Source organism: Periplaneta americana, chromosome 13 (assembly GCF_040183065.1).
Source record: "Periplaneta americana isolate PAMFEO1 chromosome 13, P.americana_PAMFEO1_priV1, whole genome shotgun sequence".
In the NCBI taxonomy this organism is placed as follows: Eukaryota; Metazoa; Arthropoda; class Insecta; order Blattodea; family Blattidae; genus Periplaneta; species Periplaneta americana.
This window is the reverse complement of record NC_091129.1, coordinates 36,939,132-36,955,968: the sequence shown is the minus strand read 5'-3', so window position 1 is coordinate 36,955,968 and position 16,837 is coordinate 36,939,132. Positions and strand designations below refer to the sequence as shown.

At 32.6% G+C, this 16,837-nt stretch overlaps 2 protein-coding genes across 3 annotated transcripts in view; one reads left to right on the top strand and one right to left on the bottom strand.

Annotated features, from left to right (window-relative positions):
* Nucleotides 1–12,018, bottom strand: part of LOC138711798 (cytochrome P450 4C1-like) — a 391,497-nt gene extending 379,479 nt beyond the window's left edge. For both annotated transcript variants that reach the window (XR_011335460.1, XM_069843031.1), the window contains exon 1: nucleotides 11,864–12,018. The gene's annotated coding sequence lies outside the window, so the exon portion shown is untranslated. The remainder of the gene's footprint in view (nucleotides 1–11,863) is intronic.
* Nucleotides 1–16,837, top strand: part of LOC138711803 (uncharacterized) — a 342,343-nt gene that overhangs the window by 136,944 nt on the left and 188,562 nt on the right. The gene's annotated exons all lie outside the window — the stretch shown is intronic.

The following is a 16,837-nucleotide window of genomic DNA, read 5'->3' as shown; positions in this document are numbered from 1 at the left end:
TCTGTACGATTGTTAGAATCGACCAGTATTAAACTTGCAAAAACAACAATAATGCTAATATGAAATTTCATTTCAGAAACTTCAAAGATTAAAAACCGCTAGTGGAAATTAAACGCAGAATAAATATGGGAAATGCGTGTTATTATTCGGTTGAGAAGCTTTTGTCGTCTAGTCTTCTGTCAAAAAATCTGAAAGTTAGAATATATAAAACAGTTATATTACCCGTTGTTCTATATGGTTGTGAAACTTGGACTCTCACTTTGAGAGAGGAACAGAGATTAAGAGTGTTTGAGAATAAGGTTCTTAGGAAAATATTTGGGGCTAAGAGGGATGAAGTTACAGGAGAATGGAGAAAGTTACACAACCCAGACCTCCACGCATTGTTTTCTTCACCTGACATAATTAGGAACATTAAATCCAGACGTTTGAGATGGGCAGGACATGTAGCACATATGGGAGAATCCAGAAATGCATATAGAGTGTTAGTTGGGAGGTCGGAGGGAAAAAGACCTTCGGGGAGGCCGAGACGTAGATGGGAAGATAATATTAAAATGGATTTGAGGGAGGTGGGATATGATGGTAGAGACTGGATTAATCTTGCTCAGGATAGGGACCAATGGCGGGCTTATGTGAGGGCGGCAATGAACCTCCGGGTTCCTTAAAAGCCAGTAAGTAAGTAACTAAGTAAGTAAGTATTCCCGCTAAGCGGGATAATATAATTTTAACCGCGAGACGGTTATCCAAAAAAAGATAGATTTAGCGGGAAAACCGCTGAATTGGCAACACTGGCCACTTATACCAGAGTACTAACTGCTGAGAATGCAATGTAGATTACGCATAACCGTCCTGCGTCTGCGTGACAAAATGTAGCAGTGTCCGTCACATCAGTTGAGAGCTATATGAAAACAAGCACCTGCTGAGTGGAAGAACGTCATCCATACCTTGAGCAACGGATGTCATATAGGTTCCAAATTTGACGACGCGCGTGTGCTTATATTCAATTTTTCTGCGTGTTTTATAACTTTGCTGCATGACATATTTTGTTATTACTAATATTCTGCGATATATAACAGAAGATGGCGACATTGAAGGAGTTTAAAAAGGAACAGACATCAGCATAGATAATCTGCAAATGTTCTCCTTGAACATGCTCTCGAAATCATTAATGATTTTGATTGCAATGATAAAGTTATTGCTGGAACCAATGTGATGGCGAGAGAACATAATGATTTACATGCAAAATTTCGCAGCCACTTTAAGTCAGCGATTCTTGTGTATGCAACGCGTACAAATTTATTAAACCTCGTCTTAACTCAGTTTGCCAGTTTTATGAAACAAATACAAGTAAAGTTAACTAATTTTGCTGGATTTTCGAGTTGTTTTCTCTAAATCATCAAAGTTGGAATGTTTATTTGAATCAATAATGGATAATGAAGATTGTGAATGGGACCATGAAACTGTCGTTTGTGCACGAGGGCTGTTAAGTTTACTCCGCTCCACCCATCTTCATCTTCATAAGGGTTTTGATTTCATATTCTCTTAATATTATTCGCTGCAATATTCCCACACTCTGATATCCTGTTTCAAAAAAAGCAACAGATGTTGCTTTTTGTAAAACAAAAATTAATAATTTCGAGGAGTACAATCAAGGACTGAGAAATTACTTTCAGGAATTTTGGGAATGCATGGATGATAATGCTGCTGAAAATTATTCTCAATCTGAGAAATCACGGCTGGATGCAATCCCTGGATAGGATAAGAAAATTGTGTATATGCGATTGTTCAATGAAATCTTGAACGTTATCAGAATTGATATTATTCAAAAGTTATCTGAAAATTCTAAATTGAAACTTTCGAGTGTACTTGATCATACACATTTTACCACTTTTGCATATTCGCTCCCTGGAGAAATATTGTTAAATCTAAAAGAAAATTATTATGAAGCTTATTTTGATTTACTGTATTATCAACAATGTAGTCGGTCTCGTTCTGTGCACTTTCGTCTTTCGTGTTTTATATAAACACGGCCAGACTTTGGCTCGGTAAATATCCTTATAACTTATGTTACAAGGAAATTTTAGAAAATTTGAAAAATTTAAATCAAACTTTCATCAATAAGCGGCTGTTTCCAGGAACGCAACTCCCACATATAATGAAAGCAGACTACTGTATTTGAATCATTTAAAAAATCGCATCCATATGTCAAAATGTCACGCAACGCCACTGCTACTCAACATCATTTTACATACTTATTTGTAACAAGTTTGAAGTTCACAAAACAAGATTAATAAGTATTTAATAGTAATATGCGTTAAAAGAGCGGTATGTTGAAGTTTTCATGTTCGAGGTAAAGTTTGAAAAAGCGAAACGTAGTTGAGCTTTTTTATTTTCCGAGAATTGAAAGAAAACATACCGCTCGTGTATCGTACTGTACATTATTTTGTGCGAAGATCGTTTATTACATACCTGAAAGAGGAATTTCTAATTAGTTGCAATGAAATCTCCATCTTGATTTCTGTTCAATGACGGCAAATTTGCAAAACAAAAATATTTATCTTCAACATTGTTGCTTTAAAATGTTTTCTGTGTTTACTATACTCCAGCAGGCCGTGATATACGTCTGTCTTTTTTCCCCCAGTCTATAAATGCGAACTTAAAACAAACGGTAAGGTTATGTAATGATAGGTAATGATTTATTTTTCATTTTAATATTTTAACAATATTATTTGTATAACATATTGCAGTAATAACATCGGCAAGTTTAATTTTGCCGGTCAAGGAGATGTTTAAAAATGGAAAATATCTTTGATATCTAATTCCTTAATGTTACTTGCATCACGAATGCAGTGACTTTAGTGGAGTTGTAGAGTTTACTTAATTATTGCAAATATTTAAAAACAATAATTAACAACAAATCAATTATTCCAAATTATTCAATAATTAACAGTGCAATTTAGGTGAAATTGCAGTGGTAAGTTTCCAATTTATAATTATTACTATATTGAACGTCTCTAAAAATAATATGTTAAAAGCCTATAGCAGTAAAATCAATATGTCACTTAAGCGGTAAGAAGAGGGAAATTGTTATGTGTGTTAGGTTGGGAATACTGAATGTGGAATTTTAGACTTTCCGCGGATTGGTTTTGTGCGGAAACCAAGTAAATAAGCACGATCTCGCACAAAATATATAAAACGGGTCAATGGATAAAATTTCTGCACATTCATACATTAAATTTAATGGAGATTCGGAATATGTAAATTTTAATGTAGGGTGACATTTAAAAAACTAAATTTTACTGTCACACTTTGTATGCCTGAACAACTAACTTTTTTCGAACACTGATATCATATTGTATGGTTTATCTGCAACAGCTTATAAAATTTAAATTTAAGAAGTTATTAGTAATATTCCATATATATATATATATATATATATATATATATATATATATATATATATATAGTTAATATTTTAAATAAAATATCCTGCACTCTACGCAACAAGAAAATAAGATCAAGTTTCATAAAAATGTTACAGCGAAGTTGTTTCATTGCAGTGGCGGTTCCTCGGGGGAGGGAAGGGAGGAACGTCCTCCTCACATTTTCTTATTTTGAAAGTAAATACCAAATAAAATATGTCTTGAAATTCGAGGAAGATTCGATCATTTTTAACTTCACAGCTATAAGAAAAACTCGGTTGATCGAGTTTTAAACGACGCGCGCTCATGTGCTGTAGAAAACTATGAGAAAGATGCGAGATTGCCTGTGTACAGGAAAGGCACTCCATTCCTCCTCTACTGCAGTTAACACACATAGACAACAGCGCACTAGCGGCCAGAGAAAGAAGCAGAGTTTTAAAGCAAGTAAATGAACGGAGAGGGAGGAGATCCTTCTCTGAATCAGTCATGGGCGAGAAATAGAAACCGACTGGTCGTGCAGCAGCAAGCTCGCTACCGCTGCCATCTAACGATGCTGCATTCAACCGGACTATAACACATCTATAGTGAGGATCACGTAAGTTCAGTTCCCAAACAGCAAATATTTCCGCCTTGTCAGTGTTGCCAACTGTTACCAGATATCACCACATGTAGTAAAATCACGATCCTATGTACTGAATGACTTCTTTACTCACCGTACTTTATCTTAATGTTGGAAGGTTATTCTAAATAGTTTCAATAATAATGAGAAATGTATTGCTATGTTCTATTCTTTTATTCCTTTACATTATTATTAGTATTAGCATTAATAGGTTACTAGACGTAAATATACAACAAAGTATAGTATATAATATTCAAGAATCAAATCTGTTCCAAGACCAATTAAATTATTGTCACTTCACTTCAAAGATTCCAGCGTACATATACTGTACTTCCTAAAGGTAGATAAATTAATAACCAATTGACTTTTGGTTGGAATTCGAATGAACTTCTGATTATCTTTTGAAATTAGTAAGGAAATGGATAATACAACTACGCTAAAACTGAAATAATAATAAATCAAATAAAAAAAATAATTTTGGTCCTTAAAAGCCATAAGTAATTTCACTTCTAGATACCTTTTTAAAGATTTCATTTGTTTGTAAATTGCTTAATAATGCTACACTTACACTTATTATTTCTGCAACTCCACGTCTGTCATTGAAAAAATGTATGATACATAACTGTGAAGTCTCTTTTTGGCTCTTGTGTCCTAAATTTAAATAAGAAAAAACAAATGATTCAAGAAATGTGAGCTGGTGAAAATTAAATACTCAATTAATAAAATAATTACTATCAAAAGAATATTTTATTAATTCTATACAAAAGATGGATTACACAGAACAGATGGCCAGAAATCATAGATTTATACACAACATACAGCATGAAACGATCATCAAAAAATGCTTTTTGTACACAATAACATCTTTCAAACGAAGTGAAATAGCCAATAAGTTCAATAAATATTATGCTAATAAGTAATAACTATAATTAATAATTATCTACAAGCTGTAAAAGGGAATAAAATAGTATATTGTTGAAATTAGGGGGTTATGGTTTATTACGTGTATTTATAATTTTAATTACTTTTTCTACATTTAATTATATTTTAATTTCTATTAGATTAGTTGGTGGTGTGGTTGTTAGTTTTATCTGTGTACGTCAGACTATTAAGGAAAAACTGAAAGAAATATTAAGTCTACTATCTACTTTATATAACAATATTTAATCAAGAACTGAATATTACTATTAATTTAATAACATAAGACCCAAAACATCTCCAAGTCCAGACAATACACATGCTGATTTTCTTAAACATGTTGGCAAACAAGCCAACTTACTACTTTTATCTTGTAATCTCATCTAAAATACAATATCTGTCTGGAGAAAATCTATCATAACATCAATTTTGAAAAGCAATTATTCAACTAATATCTTTTCGAGTTATCGACAGATACCACTTACTAGTATGATAGCCAAAATTATGGAAGAGATGATTTCATAGATTGAATTGGTTCCTGGAATCTAGTAACTAACTTTCATTTTATTGGGTTGACTTTAGAGAATTGCATTCAACAAATGGACAGATTTTAAATTTTAGTCAAGATATTAAAGATATTTTAAACAGAAAACAAAACAACTTAACAATTTTAATTTATTTTCAAGGATCATATGGCTCTGTAGATATAAATCACTTAAGAAATTGCAAACTTAGGGTGTCCATGATAAAGTGTTACACTGGGTCAGTGACTTGATTATTTGATTCATTGTCACAAATATGTAAATAGAGACAGATTCATCTGGGCTTCCCACATTGTTGTTTTCAGGAATACATTTTCCAATATTAATGTCGATGGTCTAACTAAAGAAATAGATCTTATGATAATCTCATCATTTGCAGATAATATGGTTGTCTAGAACAAAAAATCACAGTCCACAAATATTAATAAACTGAGCCAAAATCCCAACAGACTTTTTGACTCTACTTGGAGAACTCAAACTTGCTCAATTAAGGGAAACTTTACTAATAAAACACAATCCCAAGTTATTTCAAAATGAATAGTATATAAGTTAACTTTAACAGATGATGTTAAGAAATGTGATACTTCTCCAGACATTTTAAAAATCATTAGAAACGATAAATGATCTGGTCAGTGAGTGACTACATACAGTATTTTTTATAGATGGATCCTGTTTACCAAGCCATAGATGTAGTGGTGTTGTAGTACAATACCAGTATATTCCCTTTTACAGGGAATTATATTCAAACACTTGTTTGCCCCATTTTAACCGTGACAACGCTTTTTAGCTTTTTAAACATTCTGGTTATTGTATTGTGTTTGTGTTTAGTGAAAGATTTTAGATAAGGGCGCAAATAGCCATAGTAGCTGACGCGCCCTTTTTAAACGCCACTAACTAACTAACTAACTAACTTCAAACACTGACTAATTTTGATAGTGAAAATTTAGATACACTTTTAAGCTTACAAAATCTCCAGTATCGACTTCATAAATCTGAGAAGGCTGTCATACTATCAGATTCAAAATCAGATGTTCTTGCTGCAGTAATGGACGTAACAGCATGAAATCTCAATATTTTACAGTGTTTTAATATTTTAAGCAAAATGGTCGAATTACATCGACGACTGGTACTTCCATGGATCCATGAACTTTATGGAGTGGGAGGTAATGAGGTAGCTGAAAGGTAGCAAAATTACTGTAAGGTTATCTATACCTGCATCTTACCACACTGTTAAAAGAATAACAAGATCAGAACATGACAATGTGGTAACAAAAATCGGAATGATTCTAAAGCAAATGAAAAAATTGCAATAGGCCATCCGGCATCTGCTCCACGATGGAGGAAAATCCTCAGAAGAAACCAACTAATCAGACCAAATGGGGGATCCAAACTACCCTCGAGTGCAGCTCTGAATTTGCAGGCCAACGAGTCTACCGACTAAGCTACATTGGTGGCTCCACTAAAAATATGAAGTACATGGCACTCAGATTATTAAATTGACAAACCTAAACAATTATTCATCAGTTAAGCTATAAAATATAATACATAGCAAGCAAGTTAATTCAATTTAAAAGTATAAACAATTCAATTAGTTGAAATATACAGAAACTGATAATAAATATCATGCAAATTACTTCACATTACAAGCATAAACAATTCATCACTTGTGGTATACAGCCTACTATTTAATTTACAGCACATACAATTCATCAGTTAAGCTATATACCTACAGTCTACTATTCAATTTACAGCATATATAATTCATCAATTAAGCGAAACAAAAATATAGTACAATACATAGTAAAAATAATACACCTAATTTAATAACTGAACTTCTATGAAAATCTACAGTGGCAGTACTCATATTATCACAGGCCATGATTGTCTCAAATATTTACAAAGAACTGATATTTCAGAATCTCCCCATGCCATTTCTGAAATCTCAATGAAGATATGGATCATTGTCTTGACTGTTTAACTTTACACAGCTTTCAATCATCTGGTTAAATATTGGAGTGCAAGATAACAAATGACATCAACTGCTGAACACTTGGTATCAATCAACCAACAACTTCATTACATTAAAGGGGGAAAAAAACTGAAAGAATTAATTGTATATAGACACAACACATAACACAAGGCCGCTTCAGAACAGTGATTGGCAAGGCTCTGTTGTTTTAGGATTCTTATGTAGATTCAATTTCACCTGAAAGAAAAAAGTAGCATCTATAAGTAGTAGTAGTAGTAGTAATGATAATAATAATAATAATAATAATAATAATAATAATAATAATAATAATAATAATAATAATAATGACTGTAAAGTATGGAAATTAATATTGCAATGTAATATCAAAAGGTGATTTCACACCATCAACTCTTATCATTTAGTACAACAAATCTATTATATTCAGTTGCAATCACCAGTAGCTGTTCTTTCCTCCATTTTGTTGTTGGCTGATTTTTCACAAGTCTGCTATGATATGCAGCACTATCCATGACAATAACGCATTGCCCTAATGTTCTCAGGTCAACAACTGTGTTTGCACCCACTTCTCAACTACAGGGCTATTCATAGCACTATGGTAGTCCTGACTTTTCTTTCAATTGCATGAAAAAATTAAATCAGCACCTGCAATAAAAATTATACCTGGGCATATAATTACGTCACATGAATTCACAGCATTTAAATAAAGAAAATAAAACATAACATAACATGACATGAGATCCTCTTTGGTGAAAGGCTTTCCCACGTTTTTATTTAGTCACCAATTTTTATATTTTTGTACCCTGATTTAAAAAATTACTCTTGCCAAATTTATGTAAAATATAAATCAATATAACTTACCGAGTATAAATCCACCTTTCGTTCCGGCATCTAATCTTCCACCCTCATTTGTTGGTCTATGAATAACACCATTCATGTCACTGGAAACTTCACCTGGTTTATTTCATGAATAAGTGGGTGATCCTACTTAAAAAAACAGAGAGAGAATAGCAATTCACATTGACACTCTAAGAGACACAAAAATTTTAAAGACAGGAATACCGTTCAAGAATTTTATAACTAACCTCTAGTTATAGTATGAAACTATTAATTGCAAAACATGTTGTTCCCACCTGAATTCATTACTAGTAGCCTATATTAATTGCAATTTCATATTCCACATAAGTGTTAATCTATTTGTTAGTAAAAAATTCAAACACTCAATGTCTCACAATACATTGAAATTTACCATTCATAAAAATCCAAGTCTCATCCAAGAATACTACGGGTTTAGGGTTCTCACGCTCCACATTTCTTATATATTCTCTTAAAAACGAATAACATCACTTTCTCATACATGTGTATAAGGATCCCCTTTGCTCCATAGAAATTTCATCTCTTTCAAAATTTTTTTCACCGATGATAAGGATACTCTAAATAAATATGTTTCATAATCATCATTCATATGTTCCAGAACTTTTGCTGCTGTTAGTACTTCCCCTGTAACAGTAAATGAAAATTATGCCATATTTTTATACATAGGCCTATGACTAATATCAGAATTACATTGCATAAATCAACACAATAATTCCTGTAACTTCCCTACCTTTATGTAACTTGTCATAAATAAATCTCGCAATTGCATCTTTCGTAAAATCATCAGCATCAGTCACTGGATGTTTACGTAGTCTATGTTTTCCTGGTGTCACGAGTGGGGTCCCCTTGTGTGAATTTATCACTTTCGTGGCTGTAGTTAAGCCAAGCTGTAATAACAAACAATAACATAATACTTCTAAAAATTGTTATATCATAAAATTCATGCATGATACCAACATTTACAGCTATATGAATAGAAAATGATCAACATGTTAGGTTGGGTCTACGATAGGTTTAAGTAGGCTAATATTTAGGTAATTCTCCAGAAAAGCTACACCAAAGAAGGCATAATTTTATTTTGTTTAATTGATTTCTGTGATATTTACATAGTGATGAACACGTGGTTTTAGTGCACAGCCACAAATACTTTCAGCACAAAAATCCTTTGACACTTACCTGTATATTCTAATGCATTGTTGTAGTCCCTCCCTCAAACTTGTTACTAATTACCAATATAACATGCGAGAGGTCCAGGACGAAGAGAAATGGTTAGTTTCCCAGTAGTGCGTCCTCGTCCTCTCGAGTGTTATATCTTAACAAGTACTTTGGGTGGGGTAGCTTTTCTGAAGAAACACCATATTTAATATTACTTAGACCAGTCATGAATAAATTATTCAGCCAGAGTCAACGTTCCTATGCTTTATAGAGTATGTTATATAGTCATTATATAAAACTGAATTATTTTTAAGCACCATAACAGGCCAACATTCATGTAATATTTGCTGCAATATCAAGTTAATAATTACAATATGACTTGTATTTTTTTCGGCCGATGTGGCATGTAAATTGTGATCTGAACGGTTAATTTAATACCAAAAGAGAAAACTGGAAATTTACTTTCGTGCTGTTTGATTATTTGTTCGTCTAATTTGTAAATGTATTTAAGCTATCATCTACTGCAGTATTACAGTATCTTAAATGTATTTAGTTTGGCAATATGAAAATCACTGACTTGATTAAATATCTAGGCCTAACCTAAAAATTTGTTTTGTTTGACCACAATCATGAAATTATTAGTGCAAACTCCTAAAACTGAATACCACTTTGAAATGTATGCTTAAGAATACTTACTCCTAATAATTTTCCTATTCTGGTTGTAATTGCTGTCTCCGTTAGCATAATTCCTTCTTCATTATCTTCTTTCTTCAACTCATTATACACGTGAACTACAGATTTCTGAAGCGTACTCTGAATGCCACACATTTTCTTCCTTGGAGGAGTCACTGCAACACTATTTCATTTTTTTGACATAGTAACAAAAATCTAAACACGAAAGAAATTCATTAAAATTTGAAATAATATTTCTATCCATTACCCACGTGCATTATCACGCCCAAATATATTATATTTATTCGTACTTATCTGACTATTCTTGAATTATAACCACAACGCAACACATAAAATAACTATTATGTATTAATATTAATACTAATATTAATTAATTATTAATAAGTTCGAATTTCACTATCTTCCAGTAACCGGCTGAGAAATCTAGTACAATTTTAATTTCATGGAACTCCAGTACCGGCAAATATTGTCGATATTTGCCTCAGCTGCCAACATACCAGTTACAAAATCACTACCATTTATAGTATTTGTCAGTATCGAAATTCGAAACGAAGTTGGCAAAAGAAAATTCAACCTTCAAACTAGAAAATCACCATAATCCACTAGCATTTGTAGTAATGGGGGAAAAATGGTTAGGTTTCACCCTTAGGGTATCAAGTTACCTGGTCTTCCCTATAGGAGGAGACACAACAAAAACAGTTTTAACGCAACGCTATGAAAGACACCATGTAAACTTTTTTTTTTTTTTAAGTTATAAATAAAAAATATCATTCATTGCACTTTATATAGGCTACTATTCATGGTTTGAAACTTTCGTGGATATTTAAAAGTAGTCGGGTTTATGTAAAACAAAGAGGAAGTAGTTCTACGTAGTTGGCCCCTGAAATTCACTTCTATTCATTGTTTACTAGACAGGGCAACGCCAAGTTGTCAGTTTTGTACAAATATATTTGAAACTGAAAGTAGATACTCCAAACTACATCATTTTTAACATAAAAAATTAATCGGCCACCGGCAGCTTTGAACAATAATGATAGTATAACTTTACAAGAACTGACATTCTTCAAAAGTATGTGATACTGAACTTGTAAAATGTACATGTGGCAACACAGACCACGTGGGTGGTGCAGTGTTCTCGCTTTCCTCAGATTATTTCCTATTTCCATTCCCATTTCCATTTCCGTAAAACGGTTCCGGTTACGTGATAGATGCTGTAGTGTGCTCGAAAAATGCTACGAGGTTGTGAATTTCCTTGTAATTGTTAATTTGCTCAATTATTCAACAATGAATGGAAGTGAAAACATAATATATTTTGGACAATTTAGGAGATTCAGTTTACAAGAACAGATTATTGCTATACAGAAGGGAAGGCCAACCCCAACACTACCTGGTTTTACATGTATGCATGTAGGCTAATTTGTAGCATGTTTCATTCAAGAAGGTGTCACTTCGTGCTGTTAACTTCTTTCCTCCTCTTAAGAAATACGCAGGAGCCGCCACTGTTTCATTGATATAAACGCTAAAACACTCTACGATAGCGGTCTACAGTATGTATTTTATAGTCAAGTAGCAGAGAACAGTAATTTACTAAATATCTTTCTCAGTTTTCCCGACAATCACTCCTAATCCGAAAGTTTCCACTTTCAAACCTTACCTTCGTCTCAAGATGACTTTCTTCACTCCTCACGAATGTGCTGCTGTTGCGTGTCAACCCACACTGAACCCGAATACCTCGGTGTGTGTTTCTTCGATAGAGTGCGTGAAGAGAGTGTTGATGAGTGTTCAGCCGGGGTATTGGCTGGTAGAGCTTCCAGAATGCTCGAGAGATACGAGCGTAGAGTTCAAGGTGTTCCTCTCACATTGGTGTTCAACTGGTGGGTGGCGAGTCGCCGTAATTTGATTAAAAATATATTCACAAATAAGTCTAAATTACATGAGTTTAAAAATAGTTTGAATTTTAATTCTTTACACTATAGAATTCTTCAGATGTATACAAATGTTTAAGAATAATGTCTCAGATAATAACTTATTAGGAACATTAATGTATTTATTTACACTGCAAGTGGGCAAGCACCCGGTGGCAGTGGTATGTACAATATAAACAATACACAATAAAATTACAATACACAATACAATTATACAATACACAATACAATTATATACACAATACAATAAGAATACACAATACAGTTTAACACAATAATTACAATTAGTAATAAAACATAAAATAACCTAATTTTACAATACAACCTACATATGTATAGGCCCTACATAAGTTTCAACTCACTGTAGTGGCATTATGACGCATTTCACTGACACTTTAGCACATATTTCACTGACACTCTATAACACATTTCACTGACACTATAGAACACATTTCATTGACGCTATAAATTATCACTGATCGGAACTATTCACTGCACTGTAAAACCATAACTTCACTGACCCACCTCGATTCACTGATACAACAGTTCAAATAAGTCAAATAATTACACCCTTATGCATACTTATAAACAGAACTACATTTAAACTAAACATTTCTAGTCTAAGGCCCTCTCACACGTTATTTTTAAATAATTTACAATTCAAACCAAGGGAGTAACTCGTTAGGCTAAATAAAATACATGTCACCTTAAAAAATTAAATGTTAAATGTCACCTTAATTTTAATTTGCACTTTATACACAACTTTTTAAGTTCTTCTGGAATTTCCTTAAGGAAGGACAGCCCTCAAAGACCGCTGCAGGTAGGTCATTCCAATCATTTATAGTTCTTATGACAATAATATAAAACGAGAAGTTAATGCTCTTACACAGAAAGCAAATCAATGTTATTATGCTTTATCCGATATCGTCGCTTAAGAACCAATACCGCGTAACTGACAAAATGTAAATTTTACAGGAGAAGGAAAAAACTGAATAAAAACTATAAAAATAACGGAATAGTCTTGAAAAGTGATATATGGCTATGAAATAGTTTAACTAATTTATAACTAAGTGAAAATGGTTGATCATGGCTGTAGACATTTGGCCATGTCACTTACGCGGTATTGGAACTCTGCCGTTGACTACATTTTGTTAGTTACGCGGTATTGTGAGACAACTTTAGCAGCTTCAAGACATACTCGTATGTTGACAAGAGTTTATTTTACGTTAAAACTGCCTTCTGGAAATATTATTCGTGCTCTTGTATATGTCAATGTGTTATCTGAATTGTTGTCCTACCATCTGACTTGAGGTCAAGGTCGGTAGGCTGTAGCTTGAATTAGCACTAGATTACTTTCCAGACAATGATTGCTACATTCTTAGTCAATCAAATGCTGAAACTATGGGACAGGAAAGACGAAGACACAGTTCAATATTTATAATAATAATAATAATAATAATAATAATAATAATAATAATAATAATAATCTGTTACTAGGTACTTTATTTTCACACTACGTATTTGAATAGATAAGTAGAATTGTTACTAAAACGTTGCTGACAAGTATAATTTGATAATAAAATAATTAATAGTTATATTATTATTATTATTATTATTATTATTATTATTATTATTATTATTATTATTATTATTTACAATGGACTTGACTGACTTGCGAATAATGAAAAGAAAATCATATAAAAATATAATAATGATGATAAATTTTTCAGGCACACTATTGGTTAAACACACTAAATAATTATAGGACTATGCTGAAATCACAAAAAGTAATCCTTGAGTAACCTTAGTGTGGAATACTATCATAAAAACTATGGCACAATCGGTTCTACATACAATAATGTGACGGTAATTTAGGCAAACTACTAATGCTCTTTTTTTCTGTGCTTTTGCACGAGAACATGACTTTTTTTTTTACTGAAAGGACGCCATCAGTACTATTAGCTAACCAATATCGCACAGTTCATTCTTTAATTCCCAATGTACACAGAAACATCATTTTGCAAATCTGAATTTTTGCTCATCAATTTTTAGATTGTAGGCAAATGTTCTCTTTCTTCTCAATTCAGAATTTGTACTGCCAGGTCTTTTCGTAGGAGTGAAATTCACAAGATTTGATATGTGAACATTCCGCTGTCCCCAAGTCATAGTTTTCCAGAATCCCTGAAAGATGTGTCTTCTCTCATTAGGAATTAAATTACAGCCTCTTACTTTCGAATTTTGGCACATTTTATAACTACTCTCTGGCCCCAAATTCCTTGCATCTCTTTCCGTATCATATGTCACTTTGCCATCTTTCGACCTCTTGTAGCTAAGATAAGCTTCCTCTTCCATTCTAAGTTTTCTATTCTTCATTTTCTTCCACTTAACCTTGTGTGGCTTTGAACTTCTTTTTCTCTTTTCTGTCAAATTTCCATGAAACGCTTGAAGATTCTTCTCTTTACCTTTTTCTGACGAATGTAAAAATGTAGAATAAGTAGCACTCACAAATTCTTCGGGGTCGTCTACATCTGAAAACGCATCCGAAATTTAGTTTAGATCCTTCATTGACGAAGTATTGTCTTCAGTTTCTGTCCTATCCTATTTATAGCGGTATTATTTTAATAGTGTTGCTTTAAATCATACCAGACTGCATAATATGATCATAACCTTACCGGTAACACTGGACGGATAATGCCTGATCTGCAGCAACCCATTTCCAGAAGGACGGTTTTCTTTTGCATTTGAATTATCAGGCAGTACACCTATGAATAAGATGAAATTACTAGTGCTTATAAATGTGATATAAATGGATTAAAAACATGTGTAATAAATATCATCATCAATTTAGATCTTCCTCCTAACGGAAGAAATGGGAGGAACCAAGCTCAGGACCACTGAATGTAGCGCAAATTATTTTAGCGGCCCATTCATGATTATTTATATTACTTAAATTAGGTTTGCTGTTATGATTCCGTAACTGAAGAAAATAAACGTTTAATAACAGTGATACTTCTTATGCCATACCTTTGTTAATGTTCACAGAAGTTTCTCCCGTCTTGAATGCAGAACATAGCACAGATAGGATTTCGTTCTCGCTAAACTGACCGTTGTCCGATTCATTGACCATTTCTTTTCTTGTATCTGTAGGCCAATATAGTAATAAAATAATTAATGTATTATATTTCAGTGAATGAACTTGCAGTAAGATTCTGCGTGAATTCAGCTCAACTAACATTCATTTGACATTAGTGAAATAATTCTATTATATTTACCTTTTAAATAATTGAAACTGAACACTTCTTCAATCTTCTCAGAATATTACACACTGTTGACACAATTTTACAAGGCAGTAACGAGAACCAGCTGCAGTACTGATGGCGCGCAGAGAGTAGACATAATATCTGTTGTCAGATACACGGTATTTCCAACAGACTTCTCGTGACTTCAGATACGCGGTATTGTACCCCCCTCCTTCGCACGCAGGCCATTCATGCAATCAAATTCCCGCGCTTGTCAATGCATGCAGATGATAGTGGAGGTAACTTACCATCTGTGCAAAAAAACAGTTTTGACCAAAAATGTCAGTTACGCGGTATTGGTTCTTAAGCGACGATATACTGAAGAACTAATTAATTAAAAAAAAAACAAAATTACATATATACAAAACTTTAATTATACTGTTCTAGTCTATACTTGTGAAACATGGATATTCACAGAATCAGATGATAATAAATTGAAAACTTTTTAACGAAAATTTTTAGAAAAATATTGGGAGCAGTTCGAGATGCAAATACTTTGAAATGAAAGAAATTACACAATAAATAAATTTATGATCTTTATAATAAACCTGATATTGTGGCCATAATTAAATCAAGAAGACTGCGGTAGATTGAACGTGTGCTAAGAGCTCCAGAAGAAAGAAGAGTAAAAAGAGTGTTCAAAGAAGCTCTTCAGGAAAAAGACCACTGGGAAGACCTAGGCTTACATATTTGAACAATCTGAAGGAGGATCTACAAATTTTAGAAATTTATGATTACAGTAAAATATTGTTTGTCAGGACAGGTTACAGCGATGCTATATTTTTAACTCAGCAGGCAAGAGCTTTCGTAGCTTATAAGGCTTAATAATAATGATAATAATAATAATAATAATAATAATAATAATAATAATAATAATAATAATAATGTTTCAATCATCTTTTTCAAGTAAGAAAACCTGTGTGTATTTTATTCCTTGCAGTAGGAGGGCTGACTTTATTTGAAACACAGGGTTACCAAGGTAAAATTATTCTGAAATAAGCTGGAAATAGTCTTCAAAGAAACTGACAACAACAAAAAGCTAACTCTGCAAATTCTTTACGGTATTATAAAACATGCTTAGCGATCGTCATTTGTTTCCCGCATAGATGACTGAAAATGGCTGTTCCGTTCAAACGTTTTCGCGAAAGTAACGTTAGTGAAATAGAATTTTAGTAAGTCAATTGATGCCTATTTTATTGTATTAGAATAATAATAATAATAATAATAATAATAATAATAATAATAATAATAATGACTTAGTTAACCTGGCAGAATTAAGGCCATACGGCCTTCTCTAACACTCAACCAGGAGTAAAACTGCGTTACAAAAAACACTACAATTTTACACACAATACTGAATAAGATAATAATAATAATAATAATAATAATAATAATAATAATAAT